We start from the raw sequence: 22,182 nt of genomic DNA on the forward strand, positions 1-22,182 counted from the left end.
TCGTGTCTTCAACCAAAGTTGAGAACATTGCCAAGCAAGACTGCTACACATTTAGAAACATATGCACTGAAAAATAGCTTAGTAGCAGCTTTATCTTTTAAGATTAATAATTCAAGAAAACTTTAGTGGATAAAAAGATTGTCATTCATCAACTCAAATTTTTATTTAACAAAAATATTAAGAAGTATGAATGTGATACTCCATAAAAGAAAATCACTTAAATTTGAAGTTATTTTATCCATTTAAGTATTCTATCTTCATGATATTGCATCCAAAAAACCATTGTAATTGGTGTTGTCAAACGCTTCGTAACCTCGATTTAGGGGATTGGGTGGATAGACATTGCTTTTATGCTCTCTTGTCCACATCCTCTTCCCAAAGCCAAATAGAAAACTAACCATACACCATGACCTAAAACCTAGTAGAGACAAAAATCTTCTCAACTTGCTTAGATAAATTGAGATAAAAAAATTAAGTACACATATCTTTAGATAATAGTCATTAGGTACAATCAATTTAATGCAATGAAATAACTTGTGAATCTAGTGGCTCCAAGTCTGCCTCCTCATTACTGAGTTTATGCATTAAAGAATAGACCTAAAAATGATTGAAGAAGCCTGCCATAATCTGAACCCACTTAACTGCCCTAACAACCTTGGCATCAACATTTTTCTCAAGAAATTGAAGGCGCATATGCACAAAGGTGTTCAAAATAGAGTATCCATTTGTATTGTAATCACCTGAAGCAAAAACATTAGACTGATTTCTCAGACTGTTGACTCAGTGGAGCCTAATTTGCTATGATAGACTGTTGACTGATTTCAAAATAGAGTATCCTCACCCTTTTTCCAATAAGTAAAATTGTATTGATCCTCAAGACCAAGGGGCCGCAAGACGTTATCGGGAAGAGCACAAGCGACAACAATATGTAAGAGTGAAAATGCAAGTTTGCTTTATTTTGATGGAACAATAAACAAATAAAAGTCACATCGAAAGGGAGCATTTTATCTTCTCTAAATATATGCCTCTATCATGACCAAGTTTCTTGAAATCGCAAGAATCTCAGCAAAAAGTGGATTACCAAATCGAAGAATAATCAATAACTAGCACAAAGCAAATAAACAAATAGAAACCATAAAAGTACGCACCTTCGTCGATCTGCTTAAGGATCTACGAAGCCGGAGGCCGCTAGAGGACGGATTCGGCGTTGTGGGCATCTGCGGCTGTAGTTCCTGCGTCGCCGTCGAGCCTCCTGGCGAAGAATCCGAAGGGAAGGCGGCATCGGTCGAGTCCCTCCTGACGTCGGTCGCAGCCTCGGCCGTACAAGGGCCGTTGTCGTCGAGATCGACGGTTTGCGGGATAGAAACGCAAAGATTAAGCCCGAAGGCTCTCTTCGTTCTACTCCATGAGTTCGCCATGGCTTCATCCACTGCAGAGAAGGGGCAAGGAAAAAATACAGTTACAAAACCGGACCAAGGCGACACCCTTCCTTCAGGTCGCGCGGCTTGCGAAACAGGATCCCCGAAATCGCCTCTTTTCTAACCCTTCGCAGCAGATTTCGGCAAGGATCAGACTGCTGCGGATGGACGAACCCTAGGAGAAGGAAAAAGAGGTGGATCGATTCTCTGCTCAGAAGGGGAAGGAAGAGGAGGTCCAACAACTCAATTTCGGAAGAGGAGCATCGGAAGCCCTAACCCAAGAAAACGAAAGGAAGTGGGGGGAAATAAAAGTGGTCAAAGTCTCTTTGTAAAAATAAAAGTTAACTCTTGTACTATTACTTTGGAGTAAACACTAAAAAATGTATTCACGACATTACTACTTTGGTATTTAACAAATTTCCGAAGTAATAACTTATTTCAGTTTAAAGCGAAGCCCGTGTTTTTAAATCTGCGAAGTCTATATTTGTATATACTTCGTCGGTTTTTTCAGCGAAGTTGCTTATACACTTTTACTTCGTATATTTAATTGACAAAGTAAATTGTGACGAAGTAAAAAGTTAGTTTTCACATAGTGGTTGGATCTCAACATTCTTATAACTTGGGTAGTAATGATGTGTTGCTAGATACCGCTCATTACTTATGCTTCTAAAAGGGTCTAGGAGCATTGCCAACGTTATAAGAACCTATAGGGTCACATACAAAGGGTAATTAGATGGAGATTAGGTTCATTTGATGAACCTAAAGGATTAGGTTCATGTGATGAACCAAATTGGATTAAGAGTAATCTAAAGTAGGCTAATTGAGTTGGACTCAATTTGGTTCATGTATTAGATGAGTCTAATTTGGACTTAGACTCATTGAATTAATTTAATTCAATGAATAGAGATTCATTAAATTAAAATTGACTTGAACCAATGGTTTTATTAGATCAACCAAGAGAGAGAAGTGGTCAAGTTTGACTTGACTTGAGAGGAAGATGAAAGGTCAAGTTTGACTTGACCATTTGCCACCTCAATGGTGAGTTGGCATTGAGTGGGCCAATGATGATGCTCCACATCATCAATGTTTCTTAAGTGGGATGCCACCTCATGGGAGTTACCAAGAGTTGTGACTCTTGGCCTTCCATGGAGGTTACAACTCCACCTAAAGTGGCCGACCACTTTTATTCATCAAGGGAGTTTTATTTTTCTTTTGTAACTCCATCTTCTTCTTCCTCTAGAGTTTTCTTCTTGCTCTCCCTCTCCTCACTTACTGATCTCTAAGGTTTCTAGCACATCCTTAGAGGTTTTTCTCCATCTCTTGCTTGTGTGGATACACATAGAGAAGTGTCTACTTTGACACTTTCGAGATTCGGCGAACCGAGGATAAGCGGGATTGCGAAGGGCTTCGCATCAAGGGTATATTCCTTCTCCTTTGTAGATCTACTGTAGATCGAGGTTTAGAAACTCGTACTCATAAGTTTTTCAAAAGTTTTATCTTCGCATGGATCCGGTGGCGGGGGTTTCGGGGTTTCCGCGACGCGAAAAGCGGTTTTCGTGGCCCGAAAAATCCAACAGTGGTATCAGAGCCACGTGCGAAGACTTGTATGAGTTTAATTTGATTTTTTATGAAAAATATAGGTTCTGTGATATTCTATAATTTTATGATTTTTAGAGTTTTTATGGGTATTTTTCTCGTAGAAGCGAAGCACAAGTGTCTCGACACTTGTAGGCTTCGACTACCGAGAAGTTTTTTCCAAAACGGCAAGGTTTCGCCCCAAATCATTTTGGGACAGCGGGTTAAGGCGCTATTGGATCGCTAAGGGACACTCGCGATAGTTAGATCGCGGGTAGGGGCGCTGCCCCTGGCCACGCAAGGGTATTCATTCCGCGATTGCGCCCGAAAATCGCTAAACGGGACCGCCGAGAATTTTTACTCATAAAAATTATAAAAATTGGTATTAAAATTTCAGAAAATTATAGAAAATACATAATTTAGAATTATGTATAATTTGTGATAGTCATGGCCCAAAAAGATTCAATTGGATTGGTATATTTTGTGTTGTAATTCATAATATGGCCTGCGTGCCGTCATGTGATTGTGTGTGCTGTATTTTTGATACGAGACCTACGCGTCGTGCCTTTCTCTTTTATTCTTGTTTTAAATTAGTTTAGACTCGAATGTAACTCGAGTTTCAAAATTGTAATTAACAAAATTGGAGCCGTGGAAGGTCCACTCGAGACGGAGTTACAAGGAGGGCGCGAGCAACACAAGGTGGTCAAATGGAGGAGCTTGAGAAGCTGTTGACCCTAGGTTGACCATCCGATCTTCTCATTGGCTTGAGAAGATCGTAGTAGGGCCATGACTAATCACAAATTAATTTAATTAATTGATTGTGTATATGTGATGCATGATTAAGTAATTAATTAATGCCTAACGATTAGATTAGATCTAAGTCATGCACATGATGCACTCTTTCGATTAGATTAGATCTATCGAGTATATGATACGCATCATCGTTTAGATTAGATCTAAATCACGTCAACTCTAATGCCTACCGTGACGTGATACCTATCACTACCTCGATCACATGTGTTGTTGAATCTGCCAAAGCAGAGCAACACATATTATCTTGGTAGGGTACAGAGGGACAATCTTGGTCCCGCTTATCAACGCATGGGCGAATACAAACTCAATTAGATTGAGTATTCCTAGTTAACTTGGTTGGATCGAGTACAACTATAGGCATTCTTCCAATGGTTGGAAAGATAGGACATAAATCACATTTAAATTAATTCTTGGGCGTATTAGCCAAAGCTAACCCAAGTTTTAATATAACTGCGGATAATGATCCTATAAACAAGAGTTGCATAGAGATGTAATTGGTAAATCGTTATCTACCGATCATACTAAATCTTGGGTGTATTAGCTAAAGCTAACTCAAGGGTTAGTATGATGTGGATCTTGTCCCACATAAATTATAGAATTTAGTGGGAGCATCATTTAGTTAAAGGCCTAATTAAATGATTTAAAAGAATATGATATTAATTTTCTACATTTTTCTGTTGTAGATAACCATGACGTCAAATACAAACACTTTCTCCCTGCGATATGTTCTTGAGAAGGACAAACTCAATGGAGCAAATTTCCTGGACTGGTACAGGAATTTGAGAATTGTTCTCACCCAGGAACGTAAACTGTACGTTCTAGAGCAGCCCATTCCGGAGGCTCCTCCTGCCAATGCCCCGCGAGCTGACAAAGATGCTTATAAGAGGCATCAAGATGACGCATTAGATGTGCCCTGTCTAATGCTCACGACCATGAACTCTGAGCTTCAGAAGCAACACGTGTTAATGGGTGCTTACGATATGGTTGAACATCTTCGTCAACTGTATCAAGGACAAGCAAGGCATGAGAGATTTGAGATCTCAAGGGCACTGTTTCAGTGCAAGATGTCAGATGGGGCTCCCGTAGGCCCATATGTACTCAAAATGATTGGGTACATAGAAAACCTACAGAGGTTGGGATTCCTGCTTGGCCAAGAGCTGGCCACTGACCTGATCTTACAATCCTTGTCGGATAGCTATAGTCAGTTCGTTCTAAACTACAATATGAACGAAATTGACAAGCCACTGCCCGAGCTGCTCAGTATGTTAAGAACTGCTGAGCTAAACCTTAAGAAGGCTAAGCCCCACTCTGTTCTGATAGTTCAGAAACACAATGGCAAGGGCAAGCCCAAAGGCAAGGGAAAGTCCCAAGCCAAGGGCAAAGGCAAGGAACTGAAGCCTAAAGGAGGGGTCGCCAAGGATGCTACCTGCTTCCACTGCGGTCAAACCGGGCACTGGAAGAGGAACTGCAAGGTGTACCTGGAAGTACTTAAGAAGAAGCAAAGTGAGACTTCCACTTTAGGTATATATGTTATAGAAGTCAATCTATCTATTTCTTCATCGTGGGTATTAGATACCGGATGTGCATCTCACATTTGTACTAATGTGCAGGCACTGAGAAATAGCAGGGCATTGGCGAAGGGCGAGGTGGACCTACGCGTAGGCAATGGAGCACGGGTTGCTGCTGTTGCTGTAGGGACTTATTTTCTATCTTTGCCCTCTAAGCTTGTATTAGAGTTGGATGATTGTTGTTATGTGCCTGCATTAACTAAGAACATAATTTCAGTTTCTTATTTGACAAGAAAGGTTTGTCTTTTATTATAAAGGACAAATGTTTTTCTGTTTATTTAAAAGATATGTTCTATTGTGGTTCACCTCTGATGAACGGACTCTACATTCTAGACCTTGAAAGCCTTATCTATAACATAAATACCAAGAGGTTCAAGTCAAATGACCTGAACCAAACCTATCTCTGGCACTGTCGCTTAGGTCATATAAATGACAAGCGCTTATCCCAGCTCCATAAGGATGGTTTGCTGGACTCATTTGATTTTGAATCTTATGAGATGTATGAGTCATACCTACTAGGCAAGATGACCAAGACTCCCTTTAGTGGGCACAGTGAGAGAGCGACTGACTTGTTAGGTCTTATACATAGTGATGTATGTGGCCCTTTCAATGTCGCTGCAAGAGGCGGTTATAGGTACTTCATCACATTTACTGATGACTTCAGTAGATATGGTTATATGTACTTGATGACACATAAGTCAGAATCCTTTGAAAAGTTCAAAGAATTCAAGAATGAAGTACAGAACCAGCTTGGCAAGAGTATTAAGATACTTCGATCAGATCGAGGTGGAGAATACCTTAGCCATGAGTTTCATGACTATCTAGCTGAGTGTGGGATTGTATCCCAACTCACTCCTCCTAGAACACCACAGTGGAATGGTGTATCCGAAAGGAGAAATCGTACCCTATTAGATATGGTACGATCTATGATGAGTCACATAGATCTTCCGACATACCTTTGGGGCTATGCTCTAGACACGGCAACTTTTATACTCAACCGAGTTCCATCTAAGGTCGTGATAAAGACACCATATAGGATATGGACTGGGAGAGATGCCCAGGTGTCTTTCATGAGGATTTGGGGTTGTGAGGCTTACGTTCGACGTCAAGTCTCAGACAAGTTAGGACCCAAATCCGACAAATGCTACTTTATTGGATATCCCAAGGAAACTAAGGGATATTACTTCTACATTCCCAGTCAGCATAAGGTAGTTGTGGAAAAGACTGGGGTCTTTCTGGAAAGGGACTTTGTTTCTAGAAAGACTAGTGGGAGTATGTTCGATCTTGAAGAAGTTCAAGATGCGGACCATAGCACTGAAGCCTCGATGGAAGTTGAACTGGAACCACAAAGTGTTGTGGATGATGTTGTTCCACAAGGAGTTGAAGAACAACAACCAGTTCAAGTAGACATACCTCTTCGCAGGTCTGATAGGGTACGTCGTCAGCCTGAGAGATACTCATTTTTCTTGTCTGACCATGGTGACATTGTGCTCATAGAGGATGAGCCTACCACCTATCAGGAAGCTGTGATGAGACCATATTCCGAGAAATGGCTAGAGGACATGAGATCCGAGATGGAATCCATGTACACCAACCAAGTATGGACTTTGGTTGATCCACCTGAAGGGGTAAAACCCATTGGGTGTAAGCTGGTCTTTAAGAGAAAGACTGACATGGATGGACTTATCTATAAGGGTCGCTTGGTAGCTAAAGGCTTCAAGCAGATTCATGGTATTGACTATGATGAACCTTTTCTCCAGTAGCGATGTTTAAGTCCATTCGGATCATGCTTGCTATTGCAGCTTACCATGACTATGAGATATGGCAGATGGATGTCAAAACCGCATTTCTTAATGGAAACCTACTCGAGGATGTGTACATGACATAACCTGAGGGTTTTGTAGATCCACAACATACTAGCAGAGTATGCAAGCTACATAGGTCCATTTATGGACTAAAGCAAGCTTCTCGGAGATGGAATCTTCGATTCGATGATGCAATCAAACAGTTTGGTTTTATCAAGAACGAAGATGAGCCTTGTGTCTACAAGAAGGTTGTAGGGGATATAATTGTCTTCCTCATATTGTATGTGGATGACATACTACTCATTGGGAAGGACATCCCTTTGTTTCAGTCTGTCAAGACCTGGCTAGGGAGTTGCTTCTCAATGAAGGACTTAGGTGAGGCATCCCGCATTTTAGGGATACAGATCTATAGAGATAGATCTAAGAGATTGCTTGGCCTAAGTCAAAGTACATATATTGACAAGGTACTCCTTCGGTTTGCCATGCAGAACTCCAAGAAGGGATTTATGCCGATGTCACATGGCGTGAGTCTTTCAAAGACTCAAGGTCCCTCTTCTAGAGAGGAGAGAGACCGCATGGATCAGATCCCTTATGCCTCAGCCATAGGATCTATCATGTACGCCATGCTATGTACTCGACCTGATGTCTCGTATGCTTTGAGCATGACGAGCAGATACCAGTCAGATCCAGGTGAAAGTCACAGGATAGCGGTCAAGAATATTCTTAAGTACTTAAGAAGGACTAAAGAATATTTCTTGATATATGGAGGCAATGATGAGCTAGCTGTAAAGGATTAAAGTGATGCTAGCTTCCAGACCGACCAGGATGATTATCGATCGCAGTCAGGGTTCGTATTTTACATTAATGGTGGTGCTGTGAGCTGGAAGAGTTCGAAGCAGGACACAGTAGCTGATTCTACGACAGAGGACGAGTACATTGCTGCATCAGAGGCAGCAAAGGAGGCATTTTGGATCTGCAAGTTCATCACTGAACTTGGGGTGGTTCCCAGTATCGCTGACCCTATTGAGCTCTATTGTGACAACAATGGAGCTATAGCACAGGCGAAGGAACCTCGCTCACACCAGCGGACCAAACACATACTACGGCGCTTCCATCTCATTCGAGAGATTATCGAGAGAGGAGATGTGAAGATATGCAGAGTACCTACAGAGGCTAACATCACAGATCCCTTGACCAAGGCTTTGGCACAGAGGAAGCATGATGGCCACACTAGGTCATTGGGGCTTAGAGCCTACACTGATTGGCACTAGTGCTAGTGGGAGATTGTTAGTTAAAGCCCTAGAGCCAATCATTCGATGATTGTATTATGGACTTATTGTATCATATTCATATATATATATATAAATAAAGGCATTTGTTTTGGTTATTATACTTACTTGTATTGGTGCCAAATAAAGTAAGTATAATAGTGTCCTTGAGTAGAAGGTTCTCACCTATATCAATCGCTTAGTTGAACCGATAGTGAGATGATATAGGGAACACTACTCTTAATCATTCCTAGTCGAGTATTAACATTCAGGGACAATGTTAATGCAATAAGACTAGCATGTAGGTCAACTCGATGACTTGATCTCACAAGTCATGGATATAGAGATATCAAGTTGACACATGGGTATGCATTGGAGAATGTATACTGAATGACCCGCCATGAGAAAGTATCATGGATCGTTATATGAGTGTCATATACTTTCTCATGTGACTATTTGTATGACTACTAGTCCTTAGACCTGAAGTCACCATAGTTCCCTACATAAGGAGTTATGTACTTTGGTTTCGTCAAACGTCACCCGTAACTGGGTGGACTATAAAGACGATTACTGGGTATGTAACGAATTATGCAGAGGGATGTGAGTGATGTAGATGGGATCTATCCCTCCTATATGATGGGAGCGACATTGATATTCTTGATAGAGTGAGACCACAAAGTGCATGGCCATGCCCAAATGAGTCAATATGATATATTGAGCTCATTTGATTTAGTGAGTCTACTTGGAATTCAAGATTTAGATTGGTTAGAGGATGACACGGTCTATGCCTCACATTGATCAATCTAGATGTCTAGGATAGAAGGACACTTGTCATATATTATGAGGAGTCACAATTAGTAGTCATAAGGTGATGTTGGATCTCAACATTCTTATAACTTGGGTAGTAATGATGTGTTGCTAGATACCGCTCATTACATATGCTTCTAAAAGGGTTTAGGAGCATTGCCAATGTTATAAGAACCTATAGGGTCACACACAAAGGGCAATTAGATGGAGATTAGGTTCATTTGATGAACCTAAACGATTAGGTTCATGAGATGAACCAAATTGGATTAAGAGTAATCCAAAGTAGGCTAATTGAGTTGGACTCAATTTGGTTCATGTATTAGATGAGTCTAATTTGGACTTAGACTCATTAAATTAATTTAATTCAATGAATAGAGATTCATTAAATTAAAATTACTTGAACCAATGGTTAGATTAGATCAACCAAGAGAGAGAAGTGGTCAAGTTTGACTTGACTTGAGAGGAAGATGAAAGGTTAAGTTTGACTTGACCATTTGCCACCTCATTGGTGAGTTGGCATTGAGTGGGCCAATGATGATGCTCCACATCATCATGGTTTCTTAAGTGGGATGCCACCTCATGGGAGTTACCAAGAGTTGTGACTCTTGGCCTTCCATGGAGGTTACAACTCCACCTAAAGTGGCCGGCCACTTTTATTCATCAAGGGAGTTTTATTTTTCTTTTGTAACTCCATCTTCTTCTTCCTCTAGAGCTTTCTTCTTGCTCTCCCTCTCCTCACTTACTGATCTCTAAGGTTGCTAGCACATCCTTAGAGGTTTTTCTCCATCTCTTGCTTGTGTGGATACACATAGAGAAGTGTCTACTTTGACACTTTCGAGATCCGGCGAACTGAGGACAAGCGGGATTGCGAAGGGCTTCGCATCAAGGGTATATTCCTTCTCCTTTGTAGATCTACTGTAGATCGAGGTTTAGAAACTAGTACTCATAAGTTTTTCTAAATTTTTATCTTCACACGGATCCGGTGGTGGGGGTTTCGGGGTTTCCGCTACGCGAAAAGCGGTTTTCGTGGCCCGAAAAACCCAACAGTTCTGTTGAAGGGTCTGCAGTACTATCCTCAGGTGCTCTGCGTGTTCTTCCTGAGTTCTAGAATAGATAAGAATGTCGTCGATGAACACGATAACAAACTTATCTAAGTATTCTCTGAATACCCTATTCATGAGGTCCATGAAAGTAGTTGGAGCATTCGTCACGCCAAAGGGCATGACTACGAACTCATAATGTCTGTATCTGGTCCTTAAAGTTGTTTTGGGTATGTCACCTTCTTTAACTTTCACCTGGTGATATCCCGATCTGAGGTCTATTTTAGAGAACACTGCTGCTCCCTTTAGCTGATCAAACAGGTCATCTATCCTGGGAAGAGGATACCTATTCTTAATCGTGACTTGGTTTAGTGCTCGGTAGTCTATGCACAGGCGCATGCTCCCGTCCTTCTTCTTCACGAATAATATAGGAGCTCCCCATGGTGAGTGACTAGGGCGTACGAAACCCTTGTCGAGCAGCTCCTGTAGTTGCTCCTGAAGTTCCTTCAGTTCGGCTGGAGCCATGCGGTAGGGTGCTTTGGAGATGGGATTCGTACCGGGGATGAGTTCTATCACAACACTACAACAAAAACCCTCATAGACATTGGTTTTCCACCGCTGTCTATTACATTTTCGACCGATGTCTATGAAGGCGATGTAAAAGGTCTATCATTTTAGACATCGGATTAAAATCGGTGTAGTATCACTTAACGACATCGATTTTCGAATCGGTTATTAACCGGTGTAGTATCACTTAACAACACTATTTCATCAATGATGTAAAACTGATGTAATATTATATGTTAATAACACCAGTTTTGACAGCGGTATACGACCGATGTAATATTAGTTAATGACACCGATTTTACAGCGGTGGAAAATCGATGTAATATTAGTATTGTTTAACGACACAAATCCGATTTCCGAAACAATGAAAAACCGACAGTATCCAAAAAAATACACAAATATTCACAAATTACACAAATATTTTTCTTCCAACAGTATCCATAAAATACACAAATATTCACAAATTACATAAATATTCTTCTTACAATAGTATCCATAAACTACACAAATATTCTTTTTACATCAAAAGCTAATAGATATTGTACACATCAAGGTAGAACATCGTGAGTCAAAAATCAAGCTGAGGCTACATTAAATTATGAGAATCAGAATCTGTTCAACTTGCTATACTGCTCCATTCTTCTTGCGCCTTTCATTTCCCTAATCTCACCACTTTTCACCTTCAAATGCCTAGTTTTCTGAGTTAAAACATCCACTGTTCTAATCTGTCAAACAAAAGTATCATTTGGTCTACTTAACTACAGCAAAGAACAAAAATAGAAGAAATATACATGCTGTAGAAGTCCTAGAATATCACCATCAGAAAGAAAAAATCACACTTGGTGGACATAATACCTCAAACATATCCAGCAAACTACCTCTTGCAGTTCCCTCTTGACATTTTCCAGCCCACCAATATCATCCCAGCTGACATTTTGTACTTCAACAACCTGATCAAAACCCAACAAACTATCAGCATATCTCAAGGTAGAAATAGAAGTGGTTTTTAGGCCATTCATCAACATATGACAGTAAACACAAGTTACCAACCAGACACATGAGGTTATAGAATTTCTTGAGTTGAAAAAGGTAAGTTTAATTTAGAAAGAACACCAATGTCAAATTTCTCATTTTCAATTCTTGCAGCAACAATTTATTTTAAAAATTCATGTAGATAATCATATTTAGAAGGAAAAAAACTAACTGAAAATGATTACAATTACCAAAGCAAAGACTTACAGTTTCACGGAGGGCAGATGGGTTACTAGATCCCAAAGCAGTCTTAAAGTGTTCATTTGTAAAAGACAAAGAATTGAGAATCTCAGCATCAATTGATTCATCTTCTAGATCAATTATGTCCATCTTTTCATGGATACACTGGAGAGCAGCTTCAGTGCATAAAGCTGCAAGGTCAGCCCAACATAGCCATGAGTATCCTTAGCAATCCTTTACAAATCAACCTGCATTGAATAAATCAAATTTCATAACTTGGACATTCACTGCAAGATATCTATTAACAAGGTAACAACAATTGGTAATGTTCACATACATCAGCAGATAGCTTCATGTTCTTAGTATGGATGCGAAGAACCTCCGATCGGCCAACCTCATCAAGAACACCAATGTCAATTTCTCTGTCAAACCTACCAAATCGTCTAAGAGTTGGATCGATACTGTTTGGCATGTTCGTAGCCCCAATGACAATTACATGAGCACGAGACTTCAACCCATCCATCAGTGTCAACAGTTGAGACACTATGTGCCTTTTAACTTCCCCATGAGTTTTCTCTCTCTTAGGAGCAATGGAATCAATCTCATCAATGAAGATAATTGAGGGTGCATTTTTCTCTGCTTCCTCAAAAGCCTTCCTCAAATTACTCTCACTCTCCTGAGAATCATCCTTACCTATAATGTAGACATCATGAGTCTACGGCGCAGCAAGCACAATCCATTATGAATAAAAGGACATCCATGAAATAGTAGAGATAGCAACTAGAAGTCAAATAGAGAAACAGAATGTATTAATTACTAAATAAAAAGAAAATATTAATAAACGTGTACAAGTGATACCCCATAGCTAATAGAGTGAATATGTCACATATCCGGTAACCACAATTAGAGCCAGTCAATAGTTAGCCAGTCAACAGTCCCATGAACCTAGAGGTACCTCCTAGAGAACATGCAGTCAGTCATATAGCCGAAGCTACCATATATAATTTATCAATCAAGTTTGGATGGGCCCCTCCCCGAAGGTCATCCCGGGTCACCCATCCCGTACTGTCGCCACATATGCTCATACTCATTCTATTAGCTATGTAGAAAACCATAAACAACTACCTTATCATGTGACAATTTATCATGCCTAGCTATTTCATTCTTATAGTCAACATATCCATTCACAGTGCCCATTCCTTATCCGTATTTCATACAGCATAGCTATACACAATATAAGCATGCGTATCAAAACCCAGGAAACTATCACAGAATATTCATATTATCATGGTAGAAAGTAGTCATGATTTTTAAGAAAAGCATGCAATCATACTGGGTATTAGATCACAGAACTAGTAACAACCAAGGATTAGATTTTTGAACTTCTACCAAAAACCACAATCAAAACACCTCTGCTCGGAGAAAATTAGAACCCATCAAAATCAAACCCATCAACACCGTAACAATTTCGAAGAGAGAAGCTTAACTATGATTTCAAATCGTGTTTGAAATCCCAGCCACCATAGACGGACCTTCCAGCTTCAAAGGTCACCCCCACTTCCAAACAAAATTTCAGAGTCCAGTACACCACAATTAAGTCCGAACCGGAAAGCAAAACAAATCTCAAATTCATCTCGAAGATGTCGCAAGAATCAACACACCAGAGCTCCACAAAAATCCTAATTCATGACACATTCCACCAACCAGCCATTAAGCCAAGCATATCAACAAACATGTAACATGCAAGACGTGCAAAACACTTATAGCAGCAACAATACGGTGGAACTCGATTAAAAACTCATACACAGTCAATCAAACATTGAAAGATTTGTATTAAGAACATTCCAGTCGTTATCAAGCTTCAACAATAACCGAATACACCGACCAGATATTGAAATCCAGAAATCAGGCGATTTCAACCGCACTTCGATGAACCTTCGATTCAAATCGATAAATCTCAGGGGAAACCGAGTACAATCTCATTCACAGACAGGCGAAATCCACAAGATTCACCACAGAGTAGACCACCGGAAATCCATTTCCATCGATAATAGAACGCAGGGAAAAAACTCAGAAACCACGCGATTCAAACTAAGAAATCCCCAATGAAACCTCAACCAAACAAGGCTCTAAAGAACGTAAACCTTTCGCAAATCATTTCACCAATCTCTGCACCTAAGAGAAACGATCCACACCTCCTAAGTTCCTACCACCTTACATCATAGATCTCGCACAATCATAAAGGGAATGAACTCGCCTTTCCTTGCGTTTCCCCTTTCCAGTGTTGCCTCTACAAGTCCTCACGCGATGGTACCACCGTCGTGAGGTGGTGGCAGGAATCCATGTCTAGGCGCACTGCCCCTTGAGAACTGCCTGAGTGAGGTGGCCCCTGGCGGAGAGCTCGATCATCGGTGAGGTGCTTCGCCAATTTGGTGGAGCGACAGCGCCGAGAGGAACAACGATCGCGAGTGGAGATGGTGTGGTTCGATGTTGTTCGGCGTGTTTAGGGCTACAGTGAACGGGTCGGTAAAGTTTAGTTTTTATAAGTAAGTTATCTTGCCTAACTTCAGATATTTAAGGCCAATTAATTCCCTTTATATTTTCCATCAACTTAATAGTTCTATCCCTTGAAATGTGTTACATAAATTCAAAAAAAAAAATCCTAAAATATAGAATATTCTATAAATAAATCCTTTAATTAGCGCTCGTGTGACCTTAGGCACTTTCGTAAATAAACTCCTTAATTTCACTCATGGGTCCTTACAGAACTAGCATATGTTGAATCAAATTACAGGAACTATGATCCACTCCAATTAGAACCATCAATGTGAGCTCATGAAAACATTGAATATTTACAAGAGAAAAATACTGCTACAACATTTCAGCATTTACACGTAGAAAAGTGATTATTAAGAACATTTATAATCATAATAGATACATGAATCAAATAATTTATAGATGAAATAAAAAAAAGATAAAAGCATAACTGATTGTCAGAAAGCTTCAAGCAATGACAGGTAGCTTGATTAGTTAGATTACAAAACCCAAACAACTATATAATAAATCCAAATTTGATCAAACCAGTAACTTAAATCAATAATATGAAAATGTAGAGGATGACTTAACAAAGGTTAAATAAGGGACCAGTCTGTGTACATACTTTGCACGCATGCTAGAGAAATCAATCATTATAGTTATTATTATTTAAAAACCAGCTGCACGTCATTAGTACTTAAATATTTTTTTTATTTACTCAAGAATTTAGTTCACTACATCATATATCCAGTATTAAGGGAAATTAAGAGTAGAACGTTTTTCTATAGAGAGAACACAATGCAGGCTCTATATGCCCCTGCTACATCTTATACGAAACGTTAAGTTGCTCCAAGGTTCTTGTAGTGCTCCGAACATGGATTCTTAGCAATCTCTTCAATCCCCTCCCTCAACTGCCTCCACCGTCAAGTGATGCAGAGTTCCAGCGACAACCTGCTCCCTCGCCTTCGCAACACGCGTAAACTCCAGAAGCGCATTCTGTGCATCGACAGATCGAAAAACATTGGTCTGGAGAAAAATCCCCAATTTTGGGAGAGAAAAAAAATAGTAATTAGGAGGAGCGCGAGACCTGTTTCTTGTTGTGCTCGTCGACGGTGAAGCGAGCTCGCTCCTAGATCTCGGTTCTGTTCTCTCTTCCTTCGGATTCCCTCACGTTGCCGACCAACCCTGCCATGGTGGTCGTGGGTGTCCTCTCGCTGTTAGGATCTCATCGGCCCTTGCCTCAGTCGGGAAGAGCGAAGAGAGGAAGGAGGAGGAGGAAAAGATGATCGGACGAGGAGGTAGAACGGAATGACTTATGCTGCGGTTTTGCTTAGGACCGAAGCAGGTGGTTTTAATCCTGATCGGAAGAGGCAGGTACGTCGATCTAGAAGGAGAAGAGGGAGATGAGGATGAGAGAGATGGTCGGAGGAAAGTGGTGGTGGCATCGCGGTGATATAGGTTTTGGGCTAAGTATGGGTGGACGGCGTGATATAGGTTTAGGTTTGGAGGGAAGAGTGAAGTGTTGCAAATTTCGGCTAAGTATGGGTGGAAAAATTAAATTATTTTATTTTATCATAGACATCAGATTTTAAAAACCGCTGTTAAAATCGGTGTCTATTAACGAAAAAAATGCGCTCATAGACATCGCCTAAAAAACCGATGTCTATGAGCGAAAATCTGTGCTCATAGACATCGATTTTTGGAAAAACCGGTGTAAAATACTCAATGACATTGGTTTTTGCTTAAAATCGTTGTTGTTCCACCGATGTCTATGATGGTTTTTGTTGTAGTGCAAATTCAATCTCTCTATCTGGTGCTAGGCCCGGTAACTCCTCAGGGAAGACTACTGGGTAATCACATACAACTCGGACCTCTTCTAGCTTTTGGTCCCTGTTCTGGCTGGTACTGACTACATGTGCCAAGAATCCTGTACCACCTGAATCCAGTAGTTTCTGTACTTTCAGAGCTGAGATAAACTTCTTGGCCTTTCTCTTTGGTTCTCCCATGTACCCAAACTGCACTCCTACTTCAGGTTGGAATATAAATTTCTGTTTATGACACTCTATGGAGGCACCGTACTTGATCAGAAAGTCTATTCCCAAGATGACATCGTAGTCAGCCATATCTAGCACTACTAGATCACCATAAAGCTCTCTGTCTGCTATTATAACTGGCACTGCTCGGAGCCAGTGCATGGATGCCATAATCTCTCCTGAAGGTAGTGTTGTCAAAAATTGACCACTGAGTACCTCTGGAGATATTTCCAACTTTTCGACGAATGTCATCGATATATAAGAATGGGTTGCCCAAGTATCGAACAAGACAGTTGCACTTTGCTGTAAAATACTGATCTAACCTGTAACAACTATCGAGGCATTTGCTACGTCCTCTCTGGTGAGTGAGTAGATCCTCACGTTCGTTGTGGCTAAGGGGGCTTCTAGTCTGCATTGGCTGATGTGTGGACCATCTAAAGAAGCCTGCATCTGGTGCAACTGGGCTGGTTTGTATCCGTACTGAATCGGTTGCGGTGGGAGAAAACTGGTCTTGTTTGGGCATTGCTTAGCCATATGCCCTTCCTGGCCACATTCGAAGCATCCTCATGTGCCCTTGAGACAAACTCTTGGGTGGAATTTCCCACAAGTAGAACACTTGGGATAGCTAGGTTATTTAGTAGCTGGTCCTCCTTTTGGGTAACTCCCTGGTTTACGTTTGTTACTGGAGTTCCCTTTCCAATTAGAGCTGTGGCCCTGGTGTTTCTGAGTACCTGAGCCTCCTTGGCCTTTGAACTCTGAGAAGGCTTGTTTCTACTGTTTGATGTTGTTCTGGTAATGCTCGGTGATTAGAGCACTACTTACTAGTTCTTCAGTGGTTTGCGGCCTATGAACGCCGCTGGCCACGTTCATTGCTATTTCCGGCCTTAGCATTTTGAGCATCAACCGAACTCGTTCTCTTTCAGTGCTGACTAGTGTTGGAGCAATCTTGCTCAAGACATTACTCATTGTTGATGTTTGGTTAAAATAGTTTAAGCTAGGCATTAATTGTGATCTAACATAAGTATTGAGTGAGCAGATACAAAGAAAAGACCAAGTATGAAGTTTTGGCAAGGAAAGATCCGGAGGTGCGATCTATTGGCAAAAAAGGAGACTTAGCATGACGGAGCCAAAGGTAGCCCTTGAAGGCAAGCGCAAGGATGAGGAGTCATGGAGACAGAAGCATCCTAGGGGCGTAAGGCTGAGGGAAGGTGCTTGGAGGCTTGAAGTCTAAGCTAAGGAAGTAAATTCAAGTGTATAAAATACTGTAAAACTGAGACGGTACAAACTGTTGTAAATTTCAGAAGTAAAAGGTACCAGTCGACTGGTACCAAGGCACAGAATGGACAGAATGTCGCCAGGGTAATTGGAGGCAAGTACCAGTCGACTGGTACTGGTACCAGTCGACTGGTAGATGACCGTTATGAAGTGGCGGCTCAAAATCTCGTCAAATCTTTAGTGCCGTTAAAGCCCACCAGTCGACTGATAGGTATACCAGTCTGCTGATGTCGGGAAAACTATAAAAGCAATTTTTAGAGCTTGGAGATTATCAACTGTTCCAAAAACCGAAAAAGTGCTCATCAAGTAATCCTCAAGCCTACAGATACTCATACTCTTCCTTCTGATCCTAACTTTCACTTTGTAAAAGGAAGAGGAGATTGTGTAAGAGTTTCTCCACCTTCGATTGTCATTCGAGAAGGAGAAGTTTATAGTGGAACTTCATTGTGTGGGTGTGTGCGCCTTGGATTAGTCACCTCAAGGAGGTGGAGACCAAGTAAACAAAGGGAGTTAGCATTGAACTTTTGTTTTCATACTTGTTCATTTGTGTCCTTTATCTTCCACTAACAAGTTGTAGGTCAAAAGCGAAAGAAAGGCTATTCACCCCCCCTCTAGCCGAACACAAAGGTCCTAACAATTGGTATCAGAGCGAGGAACGCATCGGAAGAACTCATCGTCAACCGAAGCATCGAAATGGCGTTTCAAGAGGGATATAGCACCGCTAGACCACCCTTCTTTGATGGCAATGACTTTGCATATTGGAAAGGTAGAATGGAATACTATTTAATGAATGATATTGAGAATTGGTTTAGTGTTGTAGATGGGTTTGAAAAGCCGAAGGATGGATCGGGAGCACCTCTTCCTACCAAGGAGTGGACAAAGGAGATGGCAAAGAAGGCCCAAGCTAATGCAAAAGCCACAACAACCCTACAATGTGGACTTTCAAAGGAGCAACTAAGCAAAGTAGGACAGTTCGATTCCGCTAAGGAGCTTTGGGAGAAACTCATTGAGTTAAATGAAGGATCAAGCGAGTCAAGAAGGGCCAAGAGAGATCTTTTGTTGGGACAACTTCAAACCTTCACTATGAAGACAAATGAAACCGTAAGTCAAATGCACGGTAGATTCAAGGAAATAGTAAATGGTCTTCATGTTATAGGTGAGAAAATTGACAATAGGGACCTAGTAAGGTATGTTCTTCAATCTTTTCCTAGAACCACCTTATGGGCCTCAATGGTTGATGCATATAAGGTTTCTAGAGACCTTTCTTTAGTTAAACTTGATGAATTATTTTGCAAATTTGAACTTCATGAGCAAGCTAATGCGGTTTCAAAAGAGAAAGGTATGGCTCTTGTTGTAGAGAAGAAGGAAAAGAAAAAGAAGAAGAAGGAAAAGAAGGTGGAATCCTCATCATCCGAATCCGAGCAAGAATCATCCGATAGTGATGATGAAATGTCGGCAAGTGAAGTGGCTCACTATGTCAAAAAGATGATGGGAAGATCAAGAAAATTCACAAGAAAGGATGTGAAGAAGATGTTTCAACCCTCAAAAGGTAAGAGTAGCCAAAGTTCAAACTTTAATACTAATGTCACTTGTTATGGATGTAACAAGAAAGGACACATCAAGCCAAATTGCCTGGAATTAAAGAAGAAAGAAGAAAAGGAGAAGAAGAAAAAGGAGAAAAAGAAGGAAGCCATGATGGCCCAAGCTACATGGGATACACCAAGCATTGACTCATTGGATGAAGATGAGCTATGCCATGTTACTCGACATATGGCCTTTATGGCTTTTGAAGAGGGCAAAGATGAATCAAGTCAAGAGGAGGTGTCAAGTGAAGAGGAGTCATCAAATGAAGAGGAATCAAGTGATGAATCATCATCAAGTGATGATGATGAGGTAAAAGAATCTCCCAAAGTAGAATTTCTTTACAAAACTATTGCTCATCTCAAAAATGCTTTTGTTAAATCACAATCTAAGGTAAAAACCTTGAAGGGAAAGCTTAAGCTTATTAAAATTGATGCATGTTCATCTAGTGAGTCAAGCATGCTCAAGGAAGAAAACGAAAAATTGAAGAATGATGTGATTGAGTTAAGAGCATGTCTAGTGAAGTTTACAAATGGATCCAAATACTTAGATATGATCATTAGAGACCAAAGAGCCGTTTACAACAAAGCCGGTATAGGATATAGACCTAAAGAAAAGGAAGTTGCATACATGTCTCTAATTAATGGCACTAGAAGTGATAGAAACAATGTTAAGAAGAATGCTAAAGGAAAGGCAAGACAAGCTTGGGTGCCTAAGAAATATTTGAATGATATTTCCGAATCAAGTGCATGGGTACCAAAGAATTGTGTGTTTTATGTTGTCTAGGTAGAAGAGAAAAAGGATGCAAGTATGTGGATTGTGGATAGCGGTTGCTCAAGACATATGACCGGTGATGTGAGCAAGTTCTCCACAATAAACTATATAAAGAAAGGAACGGTATCATTTGGGAATAGTGGGAAGCTCAAGATTATAGGTAAAGGTACAATTGAGGTATCACCCACAATTATCATTCATAAAGTCTTGTTGGTTAAAAATATGGGATTTAATTTGCTTAGTGTTAGCCAACTATGTGATGCCGGATATAATGTAGAGTTTCACCCAAATAAGTGTATTGTTAAACACAATAATCTTGAGAATGTGATGCTAGAAGGATTTAGAAAGGCAACTCTCTATTATGTTGATCTTTCATATGCTTCTAACCCCTCTATTAAGTGTTTGATGTCAAAAGAAGAAGAAGGATGGCTATGGCATAGAAGACTTGGACACATCAACATGAAGAACATAGCCAAGGTAGCCAAGATGGAGCTAGTTAAGGGGCTACCAAAAATCAAGTACATCAAGGATAAACTATGTGATGCATGCCAAGAGGGTAAGCAATCAAGGTCATCACATAAAGGTAAAACCTTAACTAGCACTTCATTACCATTAGAATTATTGCATTTGGATCTTTTCGATTGTCATAGAACACCCTCTTTAACGGGTAACAAATATTGTTTGGTAATAGTAGATGACTACTCTAGATATACTTGGGTTCATTTCTTAAAACACAAAGGGGAAACTTTAGAAACTATCATAGGGTTTACCAAGAGGGTAGAAAATGAAAAGAACATCAAAATTGATAGAATTAGGAGTGATCATGGTGGAGAGTTCGAGAATTTGAAATTTTCTAAATTTTGTTTGGATAACGGTTATAAACATGAATTTTCTTGCCCAAGAACACCTCAACAAAATGGTGTAGTGGAGAGGAAAAATAGGGTCTTACAAGAAGCGGCTAGGACCATGCTCAATGCATACTCCCTACCTAGCTATTTGTGGGCCGAAGCGGTTAATACCGCATGTTATATCCAAAATCGTGTTTTGATTCATAAGTTTTTATGGAAAACACCATTTCAATTATGGAATGGCACAATTCCTACAATTCACTATTTTAGGGTCTTTGGTTGTAAGGTTTATATTCTCAATACCAAAGATGACTTAGGAAAATTTGAGCCCAAGTCTAATGAGGGAATTTTAGTTGGATACTCATCCACTAGTAGAGGATATAGAGTATACAACAAAAAGACTCAAATGGTTGAGGAATCGTCTAATGTTGAGTTTGATGAGTCTACTAGGACTTATCCTAGAAAATCCTCTATTGACAAGGATATAATTGAAAATAATCAAAACATCACTCAAGAAATGCAAAATCTACAATTAGGGGGTATTGATCTAGGGGGAGAAAGAGATGGTTCGGATGATGAAAGAAACAATGTAAACAATGATACTTCCAAAAATGATGATTCTATTACCCCAAGGACCTTAAGGCACCATCAAGATCATCCTATTAATCAAGTAGTTGGAGATGTGGCACAAGGGGTAAGGACTAGATCCTACTTTAGGGATCATACTAGTCAAATTGCTCTAATATCACAACTTGAACCAAAAACAATTGATGATGCTTTACTTGATACGGATTGGATTTTAGCAATGCAAGAAGAGTTGAACCAATTTGAAAGGAGTGATGTATGGGAGTTGGTTCCAAGACCTAATGGGAGTACAATCGTCACAACAAAATGAGTTTTTAGAAATAAGTTGGATGATCAAGGGAGAGTCACTAGAAATAAGGATAGGTTGGTAGCTAGAGGTTTCAATCAAGTGGAAGGACTTGATTATGATGAAACCTATGCTCCGGTAGCTAGGTTAGAGGCCATCCGAATATTATTAGGATATGCCGCTTACATAGGT

General features: G+C 40.2%; 1 long non-coding RNA gene across 1 annotated transcript; it reads right to left on the reverse strand.

The window, feature by feature from the left end:
- Positions 1-11,546: 11,546 nt before the first annotated feature.
- LOC121987401 lies at positions 11,547-12,156 on the reverse strand. Its single transcript, XR_006113559.1, has 3 exons — positions 12,101-12,156; positions 11,740-11,811; positions 11,547-11,586 (listed from the first exon to the last, which is right to left on the reverse strand). It is a non-coding gene; the product is annotated as an uncharacterized LOC121987401 (long non-coding RNA).
- Positions 12,157-22,182: the final 10,026 nt, after the last annotated feature.

The sequence above is a fragment of the Zingiber officinale genome, chromosome 5B (genome assembly GCF_018446385.1).
Source record: "Zingiber officinale cultivar Zhangliang chromosome 5B, Zo_v1.1, whole genome shotgun sequence".
Lineage (NCBI taxonomy): Eukaryota > Viridiplantae > Streptophyta > Magnoliopsida > Zingiberales > Zingiberaceae > Zingiber > Zingiber officinale.